Consider the following 6,000-nt stretch of genomic DNA (forward strand, 5'->3'; position numbering starts at 1 on the left):
TATAATTCCACAAATATGTGGCTCTGCTCAGTTCTTCCAGTCTATTTTCACTCTGTTGTTCAGGTGGGCAATTTTTAAATTGTTTTATCTTCCTATCTTCTCATTTTTTCCGCTGTGTCTTCTGTTCTGCTGGTGAACCCATTCACTGAAGTTTGCATTTCAGTTATTGTAGTTTCCAGTTCTAAATAGTCTATGTGGTTCTTCTTTATATCTGTTTTTTTTCCAAGACTTTGTATTTTTTTCAATTTTCTTAAGCATCATCATAATTGCCATTGTAGCATTTTAAATCATGGCTCCTTTAAAATCTTTGTCAGATAATTCTAACATGTTTGCCATCTCAATGTTGGTGTCTAATGATTGTCTTTTTTCATTTGTTTTGAGATGTTTCTCATTCATGGTATGACTAACTATTTTATATTTAATTCAGGACATTGTGTATCATGAGATTGGTTTTATTTAAGCCTCTATATTAGCTGGCTTTGTGTACTGTCTCTGGCAGTGGAAAGTGAGACACCACCTTCTTATTCTCAGGTGAAAATATAAGCACAGGTTCCTGACTCAGCGTTGTTTACATGGAAGGTAGGGGTAGCCTTGTTATTGCTGGGCAGGCTTCAAGTCCAGTTCTTCCCCTTGTCCTACTGGCAGTATGGTAGATGTGGCCTTATTGCTAAAGGGCGAGAGTAAATGTCTTGACTCTTCACTAAGATTCTTCTAACACCATCATCAGGAGGGGAAGGAATGCTTCATTAATTTTGGGGAGGTGTCCCAGACTTTCCAGGTGATGTCCCCTAACACTGAAGGCTTCTTTACTTTTCTGTGGGAATGAAAGCAACTTCCTTCTTTGACACTACTTCTGTAGGGGCATTGGCGTACCTCATTACAACCTCTCAGAGTAGAAGACTGGACTTTGTACTTACTCTTTGATGACATGGGTGGGGCCCATGCTTTTGTGTGTTTTGCAGGAGTAAATTATCTAAAAGTATTCTCTTTCTAGGCTGCCCCTGTTTCTTTGGCTACAGATTGCAGGCTTGTTGTGGATGGACTTTTTGTTTGTTTGTTTGTTTGTTTGTGCCGTTTGCATTCACAGGTTGCCGGTTTCTTTAGCTCTAAAAAGTGAGATATGATAACACACAAACAAAACCCACCAACAAAATACTTCCACTAATACAACTCATCTCCTTCCTCAGATCTTGCTATTCCTGAGCCTATCTGCCTCCTTTCTATTTTTCAGAGTCTTCGGATGTTTCTTTTACATATAGTGTCCAGGATTTTTAGTTGTAATTAGAGGGAAGAACAGGAAAAAGTACATCTACTTCATATTCCCTAAAGTGGAAGTCTTTAAATCTTCTTTTATTTCTTTTAGCTGTAGATTTTTTTTCATTTTATAGGTGCCACATGGTTCTTGTTACATTCATTCTTAAGTTTATAAATAGTTATGTATATAGTTACTATTTCTAAGTTGAGTCTCTGTAGGTTCTAGGACACTTGAATCCTCTACCAGTTCTGTTTTTCTGAAACTTCAGGGCGAGTCCCAAGAAGCACATATATGTATGAAAAACATTCCAGGTAGAATCACATGTTGTTACTAAATGGGGTGTTGATTCTACAGCCTTACACAACTTGGTGTTCTGGTGAATTAGGCTTGAAAGTAGATGATGGTAAAGTAGTGGTTGCCTAATCATAACTTCATTAAGCATGAGGTAAGAGCACAGACCCTGGAATAAACAAGCCAGCTTCTCCATTATAGCTAGGTGACCACGAGAAAGTTACTGAATGTTTCAGTGCCTCAGTTTATTCACCTATGAAATGGAGATAAATGAATACTACTTGAAGTGAAATCTGCTGCCATTCAAGTTGTTTTTCCCAATAGATAAGATGTCAGTTTTCTCTGGTTGCTTTTCAGATCATTTTCTCTGCCTTTAGTTTTCAGAAGTTTAGTTATGAAATGTCCTGGTATGGATTTTTTGGGTTTATCCCATTCAAATTCCTCTAGCTTCTTGACCCCATAGGTTTAAGTCTACAGTAAGATTAAGTGCAGTAATATATATAGAGAGAGATATACACACACATATATATATGTATATCTGTGTGTGTATATATATATATATATATATATATATATATATATATGTGTATGTATAACATTGGTAAGAGTATCTGCCTCATAAGAGCCATGTAAATGTTAGCCACTTGTATTAGTAGTGTCTCTTTTCCTCAAGGTAAAAACTAAGAAAATGTAAATGAATAATAGACTTTAGCTAATAATAATGTATTAGTATTACGTATTCATTAAGTGTAACTAATATACCATACAAAAATAAAATGTCAGTAATAGAGAAAACCGGCTGTGGTATATATGGGAACTCTCTGTGTAATCTTTGCATTTTTTTTTTCTGTAAACATAAATTTGTTCTAAAACAATGATTACTTTAGAAAATGCCTATGGGAAATGAATGAATGGAAGGAACAATAAAGAATAATAATCAAGGAGTGAGAGTTAAAAAAATTGTTTAACAAAGGAGCTTTATGGAAAATAATATATTTGGGTAGTCTTAAAATATAGTCTATAATAATTTATTCTTTACTCTTGAAAAAATAGATGCAGAGGGCAAAAACTTTAGGCACTCTGTAACTAAGCTAGCTAGCATGTGGCCAATAGCATTGATTTCAGTTAATAGTTTATAATCACAATAATCAAGCCAGGGCCAATTAGCCAAGCTATTTGAACCATTTTTCTAATAGAATAGTTGCCTTAATTCAGACCAGGGAAATATTTGTAGGGAGATGTGCAGTTAGAGTAATAGACCCACTGAAATTACTAATTGTTTTATACAGTTATGGCCAAAAAAGCACACAAATAACTGGCTCATATGAGAGAAACAAACCAACAAAAAAGGATTTGAACAATTTTTCACAACTGCATTGATATGATTACTGAAAGGCGTATTTAAAACTCATTTTGCTATAGAATCACTAAAAAGCAGTGCATTTTTCATCTAGTTGTTAATTGCTTTTCAGAATGCAGTTAAATGATAATCAGCCTTTTACATTTATTCAGTAATCTGATGATGATACACTATTTGGCATTCTTTTTTTCATTTTTCAAGGCCTTTTTACATGTTTAATAGTTTACTTTTTGCCAGTTGAAATAAAAGTTTGTTTTTCCTCCCTTATAATCACATATATTTGTTATCAAAATTACAAAACATAAAGAAAAGGAAAATAGCTACCCATAATCTTATCATGTGAATTTTTGAAATGTATTTCCTATTGAGCTTACTTATTTTTTATTTTGAACTGTAATTGTGACTGTATGGGTATTTAATTTGTGTTCTACTTAACAGTTTACTAGCCCTTTTTCATGCCATTTAAAATTTGTAATAATCACTTTTTTGAGTATTGTGAAATATTAAAAAGTTGTTGTATTATGATTTACTAACCTATTAATGTATTGGATATTTAGGGTTTCTCTCAGTGATATTCTATTCACCCATATTTGTTCCAATTCCAAAATAGAAGTCCTAACTTATTGACACTTTGTGTCTTTTTATGTGATATGACAGTAGCAGTCTCATATGTGAAACTCAGGGAAGAAACAACTGGGGTCCAAACAGTCAAATATGTAGAGGTCTGAAATATGGAGGTACTTTAGAAAATTTACTTTTGAGTATAGTTGACACACATTGTTACATTGGTTTCAGGTGTACAACATAGTGATTTAACTTCTTATATGTTACCCTGTGCTCACCACATTGGCTACCATCTGTCACCATACAGCACTGTTACAATATCATTGACTATATATCATTGACTATATTCTCTGTGCTGTACCTTTTATTCCCATAATTTATTCATTCTACGGCTGAAAGCCTGTATCTACCACTCTGCCTCACCCATTTTGCCCATCCTCCCACTTCCTCCTCTCTGGCAACCACCAGTTTGTTCTCTGTATTTATAGGTCTAATTCTGTAAAGGTACCTTTTTTAACTGCTACAGTCATTCTGAATCTCATTCATGTCTCTTAACATCCCAAAGATGAAGCACACATCTGGTTCCCTATATAACAAAGTAGCAAACACACTGCATCCTATTGTCCAAGACCAGTGCTTATAAAACTAGGCTTCCAAGTTTAGCTTTATTCTCTCGCAGCGTATCATTCCATTGGGAGAAGAGTCATCTGAACAAACTCTAAGCCCTGGCGACATTGGACTTCCGAAATCGAGTCCATGACAATGTCTGGTGGGGCGAGAGCAGGCATGGGAAGAAATCTGAAGTCAGGAGAGCCAGTTAGTTTCCTAGCAAAATGGGAGACAACAGATTTTCCTCATTTTTTTCCACGTTAATATCCACTATGTTGCTCTGCACTATGATGGGAAACTTTTCACAAAGCCCTAAAGATCTCTATGCCACTTAGGTGAACATTTGTAACTCTTGATGTTACATTAAATATTATAATGACACACTGGGTTTGGATACAAGGGCCATTTCTCAGGCCACCAAGTGTATGTCTAGTGCACTGAATTTAAAAAGTCTACTGCTAGGGCTCCTGGCTGACTCAGCTGGTAGAACATGCAACTCTTCATTTTGGGGTTGTGAGTTCAAGTCCCATATCAGACACAGAGCTTACCTAAAAAGATAAATTTAAAAAATCTATTGTTGGTACAGAACACAGGGTGATGGACTCAACAAGTAAAGTGATTATTACATATTTCTCAAACTCACCAGTCAAATGACATTGAAAATATAATTTAACCAGTACCGCCAACATAAACCCACACTTGTTTTAAGAGAACTTGGGATTCTCCCAGGGCAGCCATCATGATGGTTCTTCTATAAGTGTTCGTGTTCCTCATCTGGCCAAGCCAAATCCATTGTTTATTTGTTTGTTTTTCTGTAATCTCAGTTAGTGATGAAAATGAGAACATTTAAAATGTGTAATATGTCAAATACTGTAGCATGAAAATGTCTTTTGACTTAATAATGACAAACTTTTTTTAACTAAAAATACAGTTCATAAAGGGATATGTAAGAATTATAACCATTCATTTACAGAATATTGATTGAGAACCTACTGTGTGTCAGGTGGTATTCGAAGCTATAAACAAGGCAGAGAAAAATCACTGCAGTCATGAAGTGTATCTTTTTCAGAGTCCAGAATTGATGAACCACTGCCTTCTGAGATAAAGTTGAAAAAGCCAGGAAGAAAACTATTGTTGGAGAAGGAACCTGACCCTGGAAACTCTTTACATTTTTCTTCTGGGTTCATCTCTACTTGCTTAGACTGAACAGAAACCGAGATGCCACAGGAGAGCATCAAAATCTTCTAAAATGAGAGAGGAACCTGGGGGACAGAGTCCACTGAGGCAGGGACCGGTGAGCAACCTTCAAATTTTGTGTATGTCGGGAGCTCGGGAGGTTATGGATCACAGAGAGAAAGGAAATTGTTTAAAAAATAAACAAAAATGTCAAGACTGCGTTGGTTATACTCTACAAAAAACACTACCATGTATGAAAGAGAAAAAACAAAGTCTCAATCTTCACTAAAATCGGGATACAAACTAGAGTTTTAATTAGCAATAATCACGCCTCAGATAAACCTCATTGGCTACTATACTGCCACTGCGCAAAGCTTCAAACTAGAGTTTTAAGCAGAACAAGAACCAAGTACTGATGGAGTAGAAGCAGAAGTCAAAATGCTGGGTGTTGGGCGCCTGGGTGGCTCAGTGGGTTAAAGCCTCTGCCTTCAGCTCAGGTCATGATCCCAGTGTCCTGGGATCAAGCCCCGCATCGGGCTCTCTGCTCAGCAGGGAGTCTGCCTCCCCCCACTTCTCTCTGCCTCCCTCTCTGCCTACTTGTGATCTCTATCACATAAATAAAATCTTAAAAAAAAATGCTGGGTGTTCTGGCTGGTTTGGAGCTATGAAGTTTCTCAGGCTTTTTGAATTTTGTTTTTATTTTTATTTCTTTTGGGGGGGGGTACTAGGAACCAACACTTCAGAA

At 36.1% G+C, this 6,000-nt stretch overlaps 1 long non-coding RNA gene and 1 pseudogene across 1 annotated transcript in view; one reads left to right on the plus strand and one right to left on the minus strand.

Annotated features, from left to right (window-relative positions):
* LOC123937233 overlaps window positions 1-5,771 on the plus strand; it is a 75,266-nt gene extending 69,495 nt beyond the window's left edge. Inside the window, exon 3 of the long non-coding RNA XR_006817442.1 lies at window positions 5,149-5,771. This is a non-coding gene — a long non-coding RNA (uncharacterized LOC123937233). The remainder of the gene's footprint in view (window positions 1-5,148) is intronic.
* On the minus strand, window positions 5,503-5,631 carry LOC123937717 (annotated as a pseudogene).
* Window positions 5,772-6,000: the final 229 nt, after the last annotated feature.

This window comes from Meles meles, chromosome 2 (genome assembly GCF_922984935.1).
Source record: "Meles meles chromosome 2, mMelMel3.1 paternal haplotype, whole genome shotgun sequence".
NCBI classification, from domain to species: domain Eukaryota; kingdom Metazoa; phylum Chordata; class Mammalia; order Carnivora; family Mustelidae; genus Meles; species Meles meles.